The sequence below is a fragment of the Bos mutus genome, chromosome 5 (assembly GCF_027580195.1).
Source record: "Bos mutus isolate GX-2022 chromosome 5, NWIPB_WYAK_1.1, whole genome shotgun sequence".
NCBI classification, from domain to species: Eukaryota; Metazoa; Chordata; class Mammalia; order Artiodactyla; family Bovidae; genus Bos; species Bos mutus.
Window position 1 is genome coordinate 20,184,580 of NC_091621.1, and position 21,695 is coordinate 20,206,274.

The window sequence follows — 21,695 nt, forward strand, 5'->3', positions numbered from 1 at the left end:
TAAAGCGTACTATGTGCCTGGTCTATACTTTGTGCAAGATTTTTTCAGCTAACCCCCACAAAAGCCTTAAGAAATAAGTAGTATTACCCTACTTTTACAGAAGAGGAAACTAAAGTTTAGAAAAACTAAGAAAGTTATTGTATGAAGAATACATGAGACACATTCAGGTGGTAGAGAACTGATCGACTCATCAGAAATAAATTAATATAGGACGAAAACCAGTGGAAAATAGGAGTGGATAAATAGTATGAACAAAATGCAGTTATTGAGAGTCAGAATAAGGTGTTCAAAGACAATGTAAAGAATGCTTAATAGTTCTGGAATCAAACCAGAAAGATTCCCATCTTCATCACTTACTAATTACATTACCTTGGGCAAATTTCACCGGATGTAAAATAAGTATATTACTAATACCTCACAGGCTTGTTGTGAAGATTAAATGAGATGAATGAGATGATGGATGGTAGAAGTAATTAGTATTGTACATGCTCAATAACTTCTAATCACTGACCTGATCCTATAGGTAGACGGGGATAACATTGCAAAAGTCTTCAAGACATCACTCTGTTGTAAATAATAAATTAGAAAAGACATGAATTGGAAGTAGACATGCCCATTAAGAAACTAAACTGCATTAGTTGCTGGAATTCACTCTTTTAGAGCCTGTTAGTAGTACTGAAATGGAATATAATGGAAAGTAAGGGGAGGGTGGGAAATTAAAGAAAGAAAAGACATTTGTGAAACAAAGTCTTGGACAAAGTCTGAATAGAGAGTTCACGCTTCCAAATTTAAACAGTCAGAAATGTTAATAGATGGACTTTCATCTAGACTCCTCAAATGTTTCAGTTTCATCTGTAATATGCCTGCCAAGTATTTTTAGAACATATATTGAACAAACTGCTGAACAGAATAAGCTTCTTAAAATAGATCATTTTTTTTCCAGGCAACTTTTAACTGTATAAAAGCAAACTCCTTAAATATCTGACCCCAAGAATCTCATATCTATCTTGTGTCCATAATCCTAGTGTCTGAATCTATACAGTGTGATCCCATTTCCACACACAGAGTCTTTCAGATAACCTAGCCTCTGATAAATTTTCTACAAATAAAATCCCTCAGACTGTTCAGTTGTTTGCGAACTGAGCTCTTTTATTCATTTTTATTAAGGTAACTGATTTATAATACTATATAACTGTCTTGTGTTCAACATTATAATTTTACTTCTGTGTACACTAACAAGGTGCTCACCACCAAAAAATCAGTTTCCAACCATCACCATACAGTTGACTTCCTTTACCCATTTCACCCTGCCCCAACCCTTTTCCTCTGGTAACTGCTCCTCTGTTCTCTGTGTCTACATGTTTGTTTTTATTTATTTTTTTATATTCCAGCTATGAGTGAAATTATACTATAATTTTCTTTCTCTACCTAACTTGTTTTACTTTACATAATACCTTCAAGCTCTATCCATGTTTTTTCAGAAAAAAAAAAAAATCATTCATTTTATGACTGAGTAGTATTCCATTGTATATGTGTGTATATATATATATATATATATATATATACACACAAATATATATATATGTATATATACCACCTCTTCTTTATCCATTCATTTAAAAAAAAAGAACAAAGCTGAATTTTTGAATCTTCTCACTATCTTTGCTCTTCATTATTGAACTCTGCCCTGATGTGTATTAAAGAGTAGAGCTCGACATAGGGCCTTTCTACTTGAAGAGTGTTCACAGTGTAGCATGATACAGGAAGCAAAACACTTTGGTAGACACAGTGCTGGAACAGAGATATATTTAATGTGCTAGTGACAGAGATATATCAACTTACTCTGCCTAGAGAGCAGTGGCTTCTGTAAAGATGAAGTCTTCACAATAGGATAATAATTGAACTTGAATGACTAGGAATGTCTGAGTTGGAAGAGCATGACATCAGCCCCTAGCTTTCAATATATGAAATTTGAAGAAAAACTATGGCATGCTGAATAAAAGCTGTGAATCCATGAGGGATGAATGCAGTTTAGAGTTTATGAAGAATAAGTTTGGAAAACAAAATTGGCAAAGAAGATGAGAACAGACTTTGAATGATTCTGTATAGTATACTAATATCATAGCAAAATAACATATCTGCAAATGAAATGGCTTATTATTATTGCTCTTAAGATCATTAAAATTACTAATTTCTTTTGTTCATACTTATTTCTACTATCAAGTTATGTTTTACCCAACTGGAATTTAAGCAGTTAAATTTATTGGATCCAACATAGAAGTCATCAGTCAAGCATATGACAACTTTTTTCTATCATGACTCTATTACATATTTTCTTACCTTCCTCTTTTCCCATGCTCCTTAAGTTTGCTTATTATATTATGACATAAAGCATAATGGCTAGAATACAGTACATTTGACCCATACACAGTGTAAGGGCTAAGGGCTACAACCTTCCACACAGTCAAAACTCTGTGTATAACTTTATAGTGGGCTCTCTGTATTCATGGCTCTGCATCTACAGATTCGACCAAGCAGGCAGACCGTGTAGTACTGATAGCCGACGGTGAACACCGTCAGATTCGTGATCTCTGAAGAAGATTTAGCTTTGGGACCAGGGACCAGGCTTGATCACTCAAGAGCTTTTGTGTAGCACAGTTTTATTAAAGTGAAAAAACGACAGAGAAAGCTTCTGACATAGACATCAGAAGGGGGACAGAGAGTGCCTCCCTCACTAGTCTTATCAAGGCCTTGTATACTTTTACCAGACCCACTCCCACAACATACATCTTAAATTAACAAGACCAGAACTAACAATAGAAAGATCTTATAAGACCCACTCCCACAATATATGTCTTAAGGTAACAAGACTAGTCCAAAGATTCTTGTTAAGGAAAATCATGTCCTCCAGCAACATTGTTATATTGACTAAGAAAAAGTTAAGTCGCTAGCTCAGTCATGTCCAACTCTTTGCGATCCCGTGGACTGTAGCCCACCAGGCTCCTCCATTCATGGGATTTTCCACGCAAGAATACTGGAGTGGGTTGCCATTTCCTTCTCCAGGGGATCTTCCCAACCCAGGGATCGAACCCAAGTCTCCTGCATTGCAGACAGACGCTTTAACCTCTGAGACACCAGGGAAGCTGACTAAGACAAAGCAATGTAGAAAAAAACATTTGTCCTTTTCTCCTTGAGAGCCCCAGACCCCTTTCTCCCCAAGGGCTCCGGACCCCTTTCTCTGCCTTGGGGGCCCTGGACCTCTTATCTTCCTACCTAGGAATTGACTCTGTCAGTAGTACATCTTTAGTGGAAAATATCTGTACAAGTGGACCAGAGCAGTTCAATTCACTATTTTTTTTAACAGTCAAATGTGCTAATATTATGAATTCTGGCTATTATATCATACATCACATGCAAAAGTTAAATAGATACAAATCATAGACCTAAATACAAAATTTACAGCTTGTAAAATATCTAAAATAAAATAAAAGAGGAAGTCTCTGTGACCTTGGAGTAGACAATACTTTCTAATATATAACACCAGAAGCAAAAAAAGAAAACAACAACGAAAATCACTAAGTTGGCCTTAATCAAAATTAAGACTCTTTCTCAAAAATCAAACATTCAAACCACAGGTAAGGAGAAAATAATTACAAATCACACATCTAATAAAGTATTTGTGCCCAGAATACATAAGGATATTAAAAATGGGTAAAATATTTTAGAAGTTACTTCACAAAAGAAGCACCTGGCCAATAATCATTTGAAAAGATGCTCAACATCTTTTCCATTAGGAAAAAGCAAATTAAAGCTACATGAGACCAACAGGGACTGACTATATAGCACAGGGAACTATATTCAGTATTCTGTAGTAACCTATAAGGAAGAGAATGTAAAAGAATATATACATATATATATTCAGTTGTGTATATATAACTGAATCACTTTGCTATACACCTGAAACTAACATGATACTGTAAGTCAACTATATTTCAATAAAAATGATATCTATATAAAACACACAGAGAAAAAAGACATAAGCTACCAGTACATATCTATTAGAGTAGCTAAAATTTTAAAAACTAATATATCAATTGTTGTTGAGGATGGATAAACTGGAACACTCATACAGAGTAGAAATGTAAAATAGTACAACCACTTTGGAAAACTGTTTGGTAGCAACTTACAAAGTTAAACATATATCTTCCATATGTATTGTATTCCATAGGTATTTATCCAAAAGAAATAAAATTGCATGTCCATACAAAGCTATATATACATATATATATGGATATTTATAGCAGCTTTACTTTTAATCATCCAAAACTAGAAACTACCCAAAATGGATAAATAAATTGTGGTACATCCACACATTGGAATATTATTAATCAAAATAAATGAGCTACAATTCATGAAAATACATGGATGTATTTCAAAATAATCATGCTGAGTGAAAAACCCAGATCAAAAAAGTACGTGGTATTAATTTCATGTAATTTGCATTCAAGAAAATGCAAATTAATATGTAAATAACAGCTGATCAGTGATTGTTCGGGTGAGAAGAGGTAGATAGGGAAAGGCAGGTGGGAAGAATCACAAAGGAAGAGAAGAGAGTTAAAAGGATTATGACTGTTAATTATTGTGAGTGTAGTGTTTCACAAACATACATATATTTCAAAACTATAAAATTCTCCACTTTAAATACACACAACTAATTGTGTGTCAATTATATTTCAACGTGTGTGTTTAGTCATGTCCAACTCTTTGCGACCCTGTGGGCCGTAGCCCACCAGGATCCTCTGTCCATGGGATTTCCCAGGCAAGAATACTGGAGTGGGTTGCTACTTCCTCCTCCAGGGGATCTTCCTGACCCAGGGATTGAACCCACATCTTCTGTGTCTCTGCATTGGCAGAAAGGTCCTTTACCACTGAGCTACCTAAAATATCAGATAAATTCTTCAGTTTCAACATAGCCTCCAACAGTTTACTGGATGATGAATGTCCTCTATATTGTTTTTGTGTGAGTCGATATTTCTAACCCATTTTTTAAGAATCCAGAAAAGAAGGATTGTGACTTACATGGAAAGCATCTCATGAAGCCTGGGAATAAGGCATCTGATAGGAGACCTGACTAATCATAAGAGAAAGACAGTCAAATAGTTTTGGGCATTTGGTCCCATCCCTTCATAGCAACTAGATGGGAAGAAGTAGAAACAGTAACAGATTTTGTTTTCTTGGGCTCCAAAATCAATGCCAACCGTGACTGCAGCCACAAAATTAAGATGCTTGCTCCTTGGAAGAAAAGATATGACAAACCTAGAGAGCATATTAAAAAAGAGACATCACTTTGCCAACAAAGGTCCACGTAGTCAAAGCTATGGTTTTTCCAGTAGTCGTTACGTATGTAAAAGTTGGACCATAAAGGAGGCTGAGCACTGAAAAACTGATGCTTTTGAATTATGGTGCTGCAGAAAATACGTGAAACTCCCTTGGACGGCAAGGAGATCAAACAAGACAATCCTAAAGGAAACCAATGCTAAATATTCACTGGAAGGACTGATGCTAAAGCTGAAGCTCTGGTTCTTTGGCATCTGATGTGAAGGGCCATCTCATTGATAAAGACCCTGATGCTGGGAAAGACTGAGGGCAGGAGGAGAAGGGGACAATAGAGGATGAGATGGTTGGATGGGATCAGGGACTCAGTAGACATTAGTCTGAGCAAACTCCAGGAGCTAGTAAAGGACAGGGAAGCCTGGTGTGCTGCAGTTCATGGTGTTGCAAAGAGTCTGACACAACTGAGTGACTGAACTGAACTGAAATTATTATTATTATTATTTGAATTTGAAATCATAATAAAATATGGTAATATTCTTCCTTTTCTGTCACTGATCTAGAAGGAATGAAATCTGAATGTCTCTAGAAGAATATTCTCTATTACACTGTCTAGTTCTATGAGAAATTTCTAGGAATATTTCTACTTAAATGAAAAAACAAACCCCAGGGACAGTATAATCAAGACTTTAAGACTTTATATAGGAGTGATGCAGAACTTTTAATTCTTCAGGCACTTAGTAGAAGCTTGTTTGGTGTTTTTCAGATAAAAACATTATCTGAAAAATTCTTGACCTTACTGAAAAATGTCATCTAAATGATGTAAAAGGTGATAGTTTAAACCACAAGTAACGTGGATTCAGATAAAGGGCGAGAGAAACAGAGATGATATCATTTGGGAAGTGTATTACTAACTTCTTGGTCAAATGAGAATAGATCTGTTCCTGACACAGAACAATGTCTAGGTTGAGCACCTTTTAGAACTTCCGTTGTTAATGGCACTCCAGATTGACTACACTGGGCTGGTTCAAGAACACCTTCTCTCTCATTATCACCACTCTGATCTACAGCAGACTTCAATATTTTGATCAACGGTAATGAGGACATTTTAAAAGGACTGAAGATTGATAGATACAATATTGACTTTGGGCCCTGACATTTGAAATTGAGAGGATGAGTAGGTTGGCAATAAGAAATATTATATATATATTTCTTATAATATATATTATATATATAAAATATAGCTATGTTTCTGGAGTACTGAAGAGAGTTTATGTTGATGAAGGCTTTGGAAGCCATATGTATAGAAGTGAGATTAAAGCTTTAGAAGTAAAAGAGGTATCTAAGGGAAGGAATATACACTAAGAAAAGAATAGCAGACCAGTGATTAAAGGAAAGAGGTGGGGGAATATAAACAAATATAAGAGAAGACAAAGTGCTGAAATGGGAGTTACCAGGTTTGCATCAACTAGTGCCTACTTTCTAGGTTAAGAATTCAAGGATTCTGTAAGGCTGTAGCTCACTTTGCATTGAAATTTCTTTTCGCATAATTTTATTTTTTAAGAAATGTACTTGGAAGCACTGAAACATTTTAATATGCAAGAATAATAAAAAGCTAACACATGTATATTCAATTAAAAACATGCTTCTGTGACCACTGATACCATCCTGGTGGAATATCTTTTATATGCTATTCAAAGGAGCTCTGTGGTTCTATAGAGAAACTCATTTTCTGGCAGAAGTTCGAAAGCATTTCTGGTATTAAAAAAAAAATCAATGAGGAAAAAAGCATGAAGGATGAGTGGTAAACTCTCATTTAAAATCTTGTACACTCAACAGAATACCTTTCTGCAGCCTTTCAATGAGACAGGACTTCTTTAATTTGAACTGAAACAGGCTGTGTTCTATATTTCTTAGCTTGGCCGACATAGAGGTCAGAGATTTACTATGGGACAAGTTAGAATCGCTTACATATTTCTTAAATTTAGATTTGGCCTAGATATTTTTCCTTCTGAAATGATAAGAGACATGGCAATAAAATTAAACTGCTGCTTTTTATCATTTTGAACTTGCAAAGTTTAAAAAAATTATAAAATAAATTGTGCTTAAATAAATTGAACTTATTAAGTCTGTCTCTTTAAAATGATTGAGTCATTTTATCTCCCAATCAGCCTTGAATTGTTTTCTAAATGATCTTAGGGCATTGTCTGAATAGCCTTTCTTAGCAGGCATGCACAAACATATACAAATGTGAGAATAAAATTATGCTAACTATAATAGTGTTCAGTGTGAATCTTTGACATCTTTTACTTGGTGCGTGCTACTACGCCCCTAAGGTTGTACCCTAGTCATTGTTGTCACAGGAGAGTACTGGATTCAGTTTAGTCGCTCAGTCCTGTCCTACTCTTTGCAACCCCATGAATCACAGCACACCATGCCTCCCTGTCCATCACCAACTCCCAGAGTCCACCCAAACCCATGTCCATCGAGTCGGTGATGCCATCCAGCCATCTCATCCTCTGTCGTCCCCTTCTCCTCCTGCCCCCAATCCCTCCCAGGATCAGAGTCTTTTCCAATGAGTCAACTCTTCGCATGAGGTGGCCAAAGTATTGGAGTTTAAGCTTTAGCATCAGTCCTTCCAATGAACACCCAGGACTGATCTCCTTTAGAATGGACTGACTGGATCTCCTTTCAGTCCAAGGGACTCTCAAGAGTCTTCTCCAACACCACAGTTCAAAAGCATCAATTCTTCAGCGCTCAGCTCTCTTCACAGTCCAACTCTCACATCCATACATGACCACTGGAAAAATCATAGCCTTGACTAGACGGATCTTTGTTGGCAAAGTAATGTTTCTGCTTTCGAATATGCTATCTAGGTTGGTCATAACTTTCCTTCCAAGGAGTAAGCATCTTTTAATTTCATGGCTGCAATCACCATCTGCAGTGATTTTGGAGCCCCCAAAAAATAAAGTCTGACATTGTTTCCACTGTTACCCCATCTATTTGCTATGAAGTGATGGGACCAGATGCCATGATCTTAGTTTTCTGAATGTTTAGCTTTAAGCCAAATTTTTCACTTTCCTCTTTCAATTTCATCAAGCTTTTTAGTTCCTCTTCACTTTCTGCCATAAGGGTGGCAGCTGAGGCAGAAATATATTAGAGTTAGATGGATGTTGGGCCATGAGGTCTGATAAGTTTAGAGCAGTTTGCAAGAGTAGAAACGGACAGAAGAGACTTAGTGGCTGATTGGATGTGGGCAGTGAAAGAGAGAAGGAGGAAGCAGAAATGAATTTCAGGTTGATGTAATCAACAATGGGAGAGATGGAGAAGATTATGTAATGACATGGGATTCATTGGAATTAAAGCCAGTTTGGGCTTTCCTGGTGGCTCAGTCAGTAAAGAATCCACATGCAGTGCCAGAGACCTGGGCTCGATCCCTGGGTTGAGAAGATTCCCTGGAGGAGGTCTTGGCAACCCACTTTAGTATTCTTCCCTGGAGAATCCCCATGGACAGAGGAGCCTGGCAGGCTACAGTCCACGGGGTCGCAAAGAGTCAAGCACGACTGAGAGACTAAGCACAAAACAACATAAAGCCAGTGTGGAGGATTCTAGGAAAGGAGCAGAGAAGCTTAAAGATGGTTGTGAACTGAATAAGAAACAAAATGGCATGATCTGGGATCAACAGCATCTAGTTTGGAAATACCAATTCTGCTATTGCTAGCTCTCATCTCTGCTTTACTTTCCACACAGCCAATAGAATGATCCTTTTGAAATACAGTAGAACATTTTGCTGTCTGCTAAAATCCCTTCAATGAATTAACATCTTCCTTAAAAGGAATCTCACCATCTTCATCCTCCACCCTCATCCCCAGCCTGTGATCACTGCTTCAATTTCCTCTCATTCTGCACCTTGTTTACTTTCCTTTGTCCCAAGTAGTCTCCTTACTCGTCTATGATTAATGCCAAGTAATTCCAGGCTCTGCCTGGAAAGACTATGTTCCAGATATCCTCATTGGTAACCCCATTATTTTATTAACGTCTCTACTTAAAACTCACCTTATCAGAAAGACCCTCATTAACAAACATCTAAAAACATTGATTTTTTTCTTTCTCTACTCTGGCTTAATTTTCTTCTCAGTCTTCATCACACCTCTATTAATTATATAGTAATATGTTTATTAAGAATATAAGCTTCTTGAGAATAGGGACTTTTTTTCCTTCCCTCATGTAACTCCAATGCATAGAACATAGTATGTACTTAATTCAAACTTGTGAGTTGATTATCAATTTTGTTCAGCACTTCTGCTCACCAACGTCCTCTTCTCTTACACCTCTGCCTTTTTTAAGTACCAGTGGAAACTCTTTTGATAAATCTCTACTAACTCAACTTTCCAGGCATTTGTTCCCTCTCTGAAGGCTGGTGTCCAGAGGATACTGAAATCTCACCGCTGTTAGACTACTTCCTAGCAGTATTATTTACTTCTTCTACTAGTAAATCAATAGCACTGGCTTCCAATCTGTTTCTATCAGTTGGACTTGTCAGTGTCATTGCATAAAGTAATTTATTATTATGTAAATCAATATGATATGAGTGTGAAAGGAAAAAAACTGTTATTTCTGTGAAAACTAATTTGAATAATATGAAAAGACTTGATAAATGGGATTTATATTTTAAAACATTGCTATTGGCTGCCAGCTTTAAAAGACTGAGGGAAAAAAGGTCATAAACATCCAGAATTATTCACTCAGTATGATTATATATGCACATAGCCTTATTCTATGTTAAATATATTCAAACTGGAAACCTTAGATAATGCCTTATGGGTGTGGTTTATGCCAAAAGAATGATGTTGAATTTCAATCAGTGAAAAATAAAAGTCTTTGCTATGCATCAAAAAACCAGAAATATATATTTATATGTTTCAGGTTAAAATAAAATATTCAGGGCATTTATGAATATTTTTAACTCTCCATTTAACTGTTTTTTCCCCTTAATTAACACTGCTAGCTTTTATTAGGTAAATTGATTTCTTGTTAACTTAACCCCATAGTCTCCATATTTTGCCCTTCCCTCATTCATCTCAGCACAGATGAAAACGAAGTTCCATCTTGTGTATATACTTGGATCTACTGGCTTTGGTTGACCTTACTTCCATGTCAAAAAGCCACCTGTATTAGTTTCCTAGGGCTGCCATAACAAAGCACAAAACATTGGATTTGTTGTGCTTAATTCTCTCGTGATTCTGGAAGCCACAAGTCTGAAATCAAGGTGTCTGCGGGGTTATGCTGCCTCTGAAGTGCAAGGGAAGGATCTGTTCCAGATCTCTTTCCCAGCTTCTGGTTGTTCCTTGGCTTGTGGTTATTAACTCCAGTCTGCACGCAGCATCCTCCCTGTGTATGTGTCTGTGTCCTAATCTCCCCCACTTTATAAGGACACCAGCCATATTGAAATATGGGCCCACTGTACTCCAGTATGTCTTCCTCTTAATTTGATGAATTATATCTACAGCGATGTAGTTCTATACAAGGTCACATTCTAAGCTATTGGAGGTTTGGACTCCTACATATGAATTATGGGTAGACACACTTTAACCTGTAACAATGTCGCACAGAAAACTTTGAACACAATAGAAACTAGTAAATTCATAAGAGACATATTAAAAAGTAAATGAGAAAGTGTGTGACAAAGTGATGATAGTATGAATACTGGCAGTTTTTTTTTCCCCTTTCCATACTTTCTTTTTCCATTATTTTGCCAACCCTATGGTTTATCCTCTGAAATTCAGATTCACTTTTCCAACACCTAATGAGTCTAATAAGCCAGCTGTGCAACTACACAAATGGACAGATACAACTATTTAAGAACTTTATGAGCGTTTTTTGTTTGCTTGTTTGTTTGTTTGTTTTTATTTCTCAAATTTAGGTATATCTTCTAGTGGAATAAATGCTTGTCATTGTTTGTGCCAAACACAAACATCACTCTGTATAGGACTTTAGCTCTTGCCTAAATATGAAAAGGGATTACAATTTTGGATCAAGATTGTACAAAAATACATACCATATGTTTGGAGAATCCTTCTTCCCAAATTTGAAAATTATATTATCAAATTACTCTTAAGCCATTATTTCCATAATAAAAAAAGAGGTAGCTGTGTGAAATGATAATTTAAATGACATGCTGAAATGCTGATAGGCTTAGACAGGCATAACCAAATTAAAGGGAAAGTCTGAGCAAATATTCATTGAACATCGAGTTCATCACATAGTCAGTTGAAATATATTAATTAAAACATCCAGTTGCAGAAGCTTTATTAATCCACTGGTGAACATAAAACTCGGCTTTGCTTATAAGCCATAATGATTAGATCAGCTTATTATAGCCTAAGGTTTTTGTTTGTGTTTGCTATTGATAATTTTAAAGGGATTTCCTTTTTTAACTGTGAAACATTTCTTACATTGAAGCATTAACAATGCTTACATCTTCTCTTTGAAATAATGGGTGATTCATCATCAGGACAGGTTTCTTACAAATGACTCATTTATCTCAGCATGCAGTCTTAATCATAAAAAAATTCAATGACTTAATATCAGTGATGGCTAAAAAGACACACATAATTTACTTATACTTTCTTGCCAAATTTAAAAATATTTAAGTAAGACAATGATTTTCTTCATTTATTATGAAAAAGACAATTAGTCTTAAAAAAAATAAGTCATAGCAAATAATTTTATCCTTACTTACTGGACTGAATTTTATGAGTCAATAATACAAAAAGGAGATTGCAGTAATATATAGGGCATTTTTTCGATAGACGTGGCCACTGTCTTTCAACTGACAATCTACTTTTCTTTTTATTTCATTTTTAAAATCTTACCTGACCTTCAGAGAAATGATCACATCCTATTTCCCTCCCTTTTCCTTTCATTTCTGTTAACAGCATTCAGTTCAGTTCAGTCGCTCAGTCGTGTCCGACTCTTTGCGACCCCATGAATCGCAGCCCGCCAGGCCTCCCTGTCCATCACAAACTCCCGAAGTTCACCCAGACTCACGTCCATCAAGTCAGTGATACCATCCAGCCATCTCATCCTTTGTTGTCCCCTTCTCCTCCTGCCCCCAATCCCTCCCAGCATCAGAATCTTTTCCAATAAGTCAACTCTTCGCATGAGGTGGCCAAAGTACAGGAATTTCAGCTTCAGCATCATTTCCTCCAAAGAAATCCCAGGGCTGATCTCCTTCAGAATGGACTGGTTGGATCTCCTTGCAGTCCAAGGGACTCTCAAGAGTCTTCTGCAACAACACAGTTCAGAAGCATCAATTCTTCATTGCTCAGCCTTCTTCACAGTCCAACTCTCACATCCATACATGACTACAAGAAAAACCATAGCCTTGACTAGACGGACCTTTGTTGGCAAAGTCATGTCTCTGCTTTTGAATATGCTGTCTAGGTTGGTCATAACTTTCCTTCCAAGGAGTAAGCGTCTTTTAATTTCATGGCTGCAGTCACCATCTGCAGTGATTTTGGAGCCCCAAAAAATAAAGTCTGACACTGTTTCCATTGTTTCCACTGTTTTCCCATCTATTTCCCATGAAGTGATGGAACCAGATGCCATGATCTTAGTTTTCTGAATGTTGAGCTTTAAGCCAACTTGTTCACTCTCCACTTTCACTTTCATCAAGAGGCTTTTTAGTTCCTCTTCACTTTCTGCCATCAGGGTGGTGTCATCTGCATATCTGAGGTTATTGATATTTCTCCCAGCAATCTTGATTCCAGCTTGTGTTTCTTCCAGTCCAGCATTTCTCATGATGTACTCTACAGAGAAGTTAAATAAGCAGGGTGACAATATACAGCCTTGACGGACTCCTTTTCCTATTTGGAACCAGTCTGTTGTTCCATGTCCATTTCTAACTGTTGCTTCCTGACCTGCATACAGATTTCTCAAGAGGCCAGTCAGGTGGTCTGGTATTCCCATCTCTTGCAGAATTTTCCACAGTTTATTGTGATCCACACAGTCAAAGGCTTTGGCACAGTCAATAAAGCAGAAATAGATGTTTTTCTGGAACTCTCTTGCTTTTTCCATGATCCAGCGGATGTTGGCAATTTGATCTTTGGTTCCTCTGCCTTTTCTAAAACCAGCTTGAACATCTGGAAGTTCACGGTTCACATATTGCTGAAGCCTGGCTTGGAGAATTTTTGCATTACTTTACTAGCATGTGAGATGAGTGCAATTGTGCGGTAGTTTGAGCATTCTTTGGCATTGCCTTTCTTTGGGATTTTAATGAAAACTGACCTTTTCCCGTCCTGTGGCCACTGCTGAGCTTTCCAAATTTGCTGGCATATTGAGTGCAGCACTTTCACAGCATCATCTTTCAGGATTTGAAAGAGCTCAACTGGAATTCCATCACCTCCACTAGCTTTGTTCATAGTGATGCTTTCTAAGGCCCACTGGACTTCACATTCCAGGATGTCTGGCTCTAGGTCAGTGATCACATCATTGTGATTATCTGGGTTGTGAAGATCTTTTTTGTACAGTTCTTCTGTGTATTCTTGCCACCTCTTCTTAATATCTTCTGCTTCTGTTAGGTCCAAACCATTTCTGTCCTTTATTGAGCCCATCTTTGCATGAAATATTCCTTTGGTATCTCTAATTTTTTTGAAGAGATCTCTAGTCTTTCCCATTCTGTTGTTTTCCTCTATTTCTTTGCATTCATCACTGAGGAAGGCTTTCTTATCTCTTCTTGCTATTCTTTGGAATTCTGCATTCAGATGCTTATATTTTTTCTTTCTCCTTTGCTTTTCACTTCTCTTCTTTTCACAGCTATTTGTAAGGCCTCCCCAGACAGCCATTTTGCTTTTCTGCATTTCTTCTCCATGGAGATGGTCTTGATTCCTGTCTCCTGTAGAATGTCATGAACCTCATTCCATAGTTCATCAGGCACTCTATCTATCAGATCTAGGCCCTTAAATCTATTTCTCACTTCCACTGTATAATCATAAGGGATTTGATTTAGGTCATACCTGAATGGTCTAGTGGTTTTCCCTACTTTCTTCAATTTAAGTCTGAATTTGGTAATAAGGATTTCCTGATCTGAGCCACAGTCAGTTCCCGGTCTTGTTTTTATTGACTATATAGAGCTTCTCCATCTTTGGCTGCAAAGAACATAATCAGTCTGATTTTGGTGTTGACCATCTGGTGATGTCCATGTGTAGAGTCTTCTCTTGTGTTGTTGAAAGATGGTGTTTGCTATGACCAGTGCATTTTCTTGGCAAAACTCTATTAGTCTTTGGCCTGCTTCATTCCGTATTCCAAGGCCAAATTTGCCTGTTACTCCAGGTGTTTCTTGACTTCCTACTTTTGCATTCCAGTCCCCTATAATGAAAAGGACATCTTTTTGGGTGTTAGTTCTAAAAGGTCTTGTAGGTCTTCAAAGAACCATTCAACTTCAGCTTCTTCAGTGTTACTGGTTGGGGCATAGACATTACCATTCTCTTAATCAGACAGACTGAATCCTGAACTTCATTTATCCATTCAACAAATATATACCTGATGACTGCCAACTGACTTTGGGGAAAATTGTTCTAGCCTCAAGGAATGCAAAGGTAAGAAGAGACAACTTGCGGAAAAAAAAAAAGAGCATAATCATACACCATTTCACACTCACAAAATGGGAAAAAATGAAAAGCATAAAAATGTTAAGCTTTGTGGAGAATGTGGACTAACTGGAATTGTGACAATGCTCAGGGAATGTTATTTGATCAACAACTTTGAAAGACCTTCTAATATTGTCTATATAAGTTGAAGATACACTTACCATATGCCAAGCAAGTTGACTTTTAGGCATATACCCTATAAGAGCTCATGCATATGCATACCAGGACATATATAAGCATGTACATAGCCATAGTGTAACAGTCCTATGCCTAATATAGGTCTTTGCCTTCCAAAGTGAAGAATATCTGATGAATGTTAGTGAGTATGGGGTATTTAGATGTTACCATTGTTGTTGTTATTTCTTCATATGTTACAATTATTCTTTTGAAGACATTTAATTTCAAAAAGTGATAGGGATAAAGAAGCACTGATAATCATAAAAAATGACATTAAAAATGAGAAATAAAATCATAACAATACAGACCAATAGGAAGTAGAATTGACAAACCATAAAAATCATAGAAATAAAAATAAAGCTATTTATTGGTTTAAAAGTAATTAGGAATATTATACTTGCATAGTCAAGAGAATTAGTAAATGAAATATGCTACTGAGGAATCCACCCAGAACACAGTTCTGAGAGCTGCTCTTTGTTAAACCCAAACCAAACCCACAGTACCATCCTGCACTGAGCTTAGATACTCCCACTGGCTTTGAAATTTAAATGAAGCATCCAGAACTCTACTTTCTATTTTAAGACCAGCTCTTCCTTGACTGATTCTGCCTTCATGTTGTGAGATTACACGTTTTCTCACCAACTTGTGTATGTTCTGACACTGGCTTAGGCATTTAGTTACCATGTGAATTGTAAGAATTGTATGATGGATTAATTTCTCTCTGCATTGTGTTTATGTATAATATGAGGAAAATAATAGTGTTCTCTTGGTATTTTACTAGGATTAGATGAGTTGCTGCTGCTGCTGTTAAGTCGCTTCAGTCGTGTCCGACTCTGTGTGACCCCACAGAGGGCAGCCCACCAGACTCCCCCATCCCTGGGATTCTCCAGGCAAGAACACTGGAGTGGGTTGCCAGTTCCTTCTCCAATGCATGAAAGTGAAAAGTGAAAGTGAAGTCCCTCAGTCGTGTCCGACTCGGCGACCCCATGGAGTGCAGCCTACCAGGCTCTTCCATCCATGGGATTTTCCAGGCAAGAGTACTGGAGTGGGGTGCCATTGCCTTCTCCGTTAGATGAGTTACTGTATGTAAAACGCTTAAAGTACTATCTAGAGCACGGAACGTTCCTTTATTTTTCCAATTCCTATTTCATTTTGGATAGTTTCTGTTGCAAATTTTCCAAACAAACCTATCTTCTGCAGTGTCCAGTAGGCTACTAACTTCTTTGGTATTGTTCTTCTCCAGTATAGTTTTCATTCCGGACATTGCAATTTTCATTTCTAGATGTTCAACATTGGTCTTTCAAATATATACATATATCATTCATGTTCTGCTCAATGAAATTAATCTTTCCCCTACTTTTTGAAACATATGGAAAATATTATAATACTGTGTTAATGCCCATGTCTGTTAATATTATAATCAGTGTCACTTCTGGGTCTCTTCCCATTGATTGATTTTTATCCACATTATGGGTTGTATCTTACTGCTTCTTTTCATGCCTTATACTATTTGATTGAATTTTTTTTTAACTTATCAAGTCTGGAAATTTTGTATTTTTATAAATTCTTAAACTGTTTTCTAAGATACAGTTTATGCTACTTAGAAACAATTTTTCAGTTTTATTAGGTAGAACCAGAGCAGTCTTTGGTCTAGAGATGATTTTTTACTTCACTACTGAGGTGATACCATTCTGAGTACTCTACATAATGTACCTGGATTTCAAGCTTTTATCCTCTGGCAGGTGGGAACACAGCTAGGCCTAGCCATATGTGAGTTTGTAGGGGTTGCACTCTGTTCCTTTCAAGGTGGTTCTTTTTCCAGCCTTTGAATTTTTTTCTGACATATGATCAGTGCTCAGCTGGAGACTCTAGGGAGACTCTGAAGATCTCTAAAATGTGTTCTCTTTTTTCTCTTTCTCTATGAAACACTGTACTCTGCTGTGTGAATTCCAACTACCTTGGCCTTACTGAACTCTCAACTCAATCTCCTCAACTCAGGAAGACTGCCAATATCTGAAAATAGTTGTTTCATATATTAGTCTCCAATTTTTTTTAGCTGTTTTTGGGTGTGAGAGTAAATCTGGTCACTATTCACCCTTTGGGCTAGCAGCAAAAGTTAAATAAGCTATTATTAATAATGACAATCCTCTGAGTCTTATGTAGCACTTACATGTGAATTGCATGAAGTAAGTTAGGCTATATGTGCATGTGTATTAGCATCACAATTAACTCCATATGGAAAAATAGGTGTCATTGCTTTCAACATGTCTTTTAGCCATCTGTGCATGCATGCTAAGTCACTTTAGTCATGTCTGACTCTGTGTGACCCTATTGACCGTAGCCTGCCAGGCTCCTCTGTCCATGGAATTTTCCAGGCAAGAATACTGGGGTGGGTTGCCATGCCCTCCTCCAGGGGAGCTTCACAACCTAGGAAACAAACCTTTGTCTCTTATGTCTCCTGCATTGGCAGGCTGGTTCTTTACCACTAGGGCCTCCTGGGATACCCATCTACCCATTGGCATTTCAGCATTCAAAAACTAAGATCATGGCTCTCGATCCCACCACTTCATGGCAAATAGATGGGGAAAACATGAAAACAGTGACAGACTTTATTTTCTGAGGCTCCAAAATCACTGTAGACAATAACTGCACCCATGAAATTAAAAGATTCTTGCTCCTTGAAGAAAAATGACAAACCTAGACATCGTATTATAAAGCACAGACATCAGTTTGCCAACAAAGTTCCATCTAATCAAAGCTATGGTTTTTCCAGTAGTCATGTTCAGATGTGAGAGTTGGACCGTAAAGAAGGCTGAGCACTGAAGAACTGATGCTTTGAATTGTGGTGCTGGAGAAGACTCTTGAGAGTCCCTTGGACAGCCAGGAGATCAAACCAGTCAACCCTAAAGGAAATCAACCCTCAATATTCATTGGAAGGACTGATGTTGAAGCTTCAATAATTTGGCCATATGATTCGAGGAGCCAACTCATTGAAAAAGACCCCAAGGCTAGGAAAGAGCAAAAGTAGAAGGAGAAGGTAGTGGCAGAGGATGAGACGGTTAGATAGCATCACCAACTTAATGGACATGAATTTGAGCAAACTCCAGCAGACAGTGATGGACAGGGAAGCCTGGCCTAGGGTGGCGGGGGGGAAGTAATATGAGTTAAAATGGATAAAGAGAAATTTCTATGCATTTATTTTGGTAATGATTGAGCGGGTATACACAGCTATCAAAATTTATCAAAGTATGCACTTAATATATCTTTATTTTAATAATGTAAATTATACATCAATAAAGTTAATAATAAGAAGAAAATGCAATTGGCACACTTTTCTACAGAGATACCCTACATTTTCGGTGGAATTAACACTTAAACTTTTTTACTGAACACCCCTTAAAAATAATATGTTCCCTAAGGATCTTTTTTTAACTTTTATATTAGAATATAGTTGATTAACACTGCTGTGTTAGTTTTAGGTATACAACAAAGTGATTCAGTTCTGCATATGCATGTATCTATTTTTTGCAAACTCATTTCCCGTTTAGGTTGTTATGTAATACTGAGCAGAGTTCTCTGTGTTATACAGTAGGTCCTTTTTGATTACCCATTTTAAATACAGCAGTGTATACACTCAGGATCTTTTAATTTTCTGGTTCTCTTTGTCTACAATGCTCTTTCCCAAAACAACAAGATCCACAGGCACTTCTTTGAGCTCTTTGTTGAATATAATCTTATGAAGACACCACCCATGACATTCTATGTAAAAAATAGTACACCCACTTTTTGTCCCCATCATTCCACTTCCTTATCTTGCTTGATTTTCCTTCATAGCAGTTATTGCCACCTGCACATTATGTGTGTACTCGTTTATGTATTTATTGTCTGCCTTCTCCCACTGCTGAGGGAGACAGAGTTTTTGCTGTTTCACTCACCTCTGTGTCCTAAAAGCCACAAACATGGAAGTGCTCATATGTATGTGCTCAATGATATTTGCTGAACAATTGCTAGCAAGTAGGAAGGCAGTGGCAAAATTAGCTGTATAACAGCACATAAGATGGTTGCTGCTGCTGCAGGCCTGGCTGAAGTTAAAACCGGAGGCAATGGAATGAAAATTATAGGAGAGTAAGCAGTGGACTTCAATGCTGGCTGAAAATTATTAGTACCTGGAGAGCCCTTAAGTAAAACACTTCTAATATCCAGGCCCTGCCACTGGAGAATCTATTTTAATTGGTCTAGAATTGGGTCCAGATATTAACTTTTTAAAGCTCTCCAGGTGACATTAAGGTGCAACCAGGGGTGAGAACCATGGACATAGAAGAACAATTCAGCCCTGTTCCTGCTCTTTGACTTTTGGCCTTCAATATACCCACAGGCCAAAATCTATGACCACTTCAAGGCTCAAAGTGCCTGGCTTCAAAACTCAACTCTCTCAAGCAAGAAGCACAGAAAAGTTATGATTCTAGACATTTATGTTATCAGCGACTGTCTATGAGTTTAAGTTGGTGTGTGCATGTGCAAATATGGGAGAGTACATTTGTGAGTGCGCATATCTTTGAGTTTGGGGGAGGGAAAGAGGGAGAAAAAGAAAGAATGTGTGTGTGTGTGTGTGTGTGTGTGTGTATACCCTACGTGTTTGAAACATGCTTTTAGATTTTTTCAAAGAGACACAAAACACAGTTGGATAATTTAGTGATTTATTCAAGTACCTTGACATTTGTTTGGTTTGCATGGTTTCATGATTTTTAAGTATTGTAAGACAAAGCCTCCTGGCCAACCACCCCTTCTTGTTCAGCTAGAACTCTAAGACAAGTCCCAGCCACAAGGGTGGCATCAGGTCTAGACTGTAGGTTGCAGAGTATGAAAGATTATTTCTGAGATAACCTACTAGTCAAAAAACAATCAAATTTTTGGAAAAAAACTTCAACCTAAGGCTGAGATGAGGAGTCAAAACCAGGCTGATAAGTGGGAAGATAAGATAGCGAGGGGAGCACCAATAAGATCAAACACTTTGGTTTGAAAAAGAACATGAAAAAACTGAAAATATAATAGATAGACCCTGAATGTTGTGATATGGGCAGTGTGACATCTGCAGCTTCATGTGGGTGCAGACATGACCTAATGTTATTGTAACTATAGTTCATTTACCTGGATCAGAGATACGTGAAAATAAAATACAGTAGAGAAAGGAGACCAACAAAGCAGTCATCATTTAACCAATTTCTCTACATAATGCACATGTGTTCAGAATTAATTTTGGATTACAGTAAGCAGATGTTCAGCCTATCTTTATTCCCATTTTATTATTTAGAATTTAGATCATTGGACATTTAACAAAATAAGTATTATTAAAATGAACTATGAGAACCACTCACATTTTGTTTTATCAGAAAATTTTAATATTAAATGAGAAAGTGACTGCAAATTAGGAAAAACTTTTCAGCATAATTGCATATAAAAAGCCTCAGGTTTTCAAAGTATATACGTTAGGGGTATTTTTTTAACAGTATCAAGAATATACTTCTGGAAATACAAATATGTTTTCCTTTCAGGAGAAAAATGCATTTATTGCAGAGTATTTGTTACATTTAAAGGCAAGTGATACTTATATATACAAAGTAATCAAAATATAAACAAGATTTACATTAAATATTAGAAGCAGAAAACAGGAAAATACAGTAATGAATAGTGTGAACACAAGAAAAGAAGATTTCAATCATGGTAAAATCACCAAATTTCAGCCAGTTCTGTTGCTCGGTCGTGTCCGAATCTTTGCAACCCCATGGACTGCAGCACACCAGGCTTCCCCATACATCACCAACTCCCAGAGCTTACTCAAATTCATGTCCATCAAGTCGGTAATACCATCCAACCATCTCATCTTCTGTTGTCCCCTTCTCTTCAATCTTTCCCAGCATCAGGATCTTTTCCAGTGAGTCAGCTCCTTGCATCAGGTGGCCAAAGTATTGTTGCGTCAGCTTCAGCATCAGTCCTTCCAATGAATATTCAGGACTGATTTCCTTTAAGATTGACTGGTTTGATTTCCTTGCAGTTCAAAGGACTCTCAGGAGTCTTCTCCAACATCACAGTTCAAAAGCATCAATTCTTCAATGCTCAGCTTTTTTATGGTCGAACTCTCACATCCATAAATGACTACTGGAAAACCCATAGCTTTGACTAGATGGACCTTTGTTGGCAAAGTAATGTTTCTGCTTTTTAATATGCTGTCGAGGGTAGTCATAGCTTTTCTTCCAAGCAACAAGCGTCTTTTAATTTCATGTCTGCAATCATCATCTGAAGAAATTTTGGAGCCCAAGAAAATAAATCTGGTCACTGTTTCCCCATCTATTTGGCATGAAGTGATGGGACTGGATGCCATGACCTTAGTTTCCTGAATATTGAATTTTAAGCCAACTTTTTCACTCTCCTCTTTGACTTTCATCAAGAGGCTCTTTAGTTCCTCTTTGCTTTCTGCCATAAGGGTGGTGTTATCTGCATATCTGAGGTTATTGATATTTCGCCCAGAAATCTTAATTC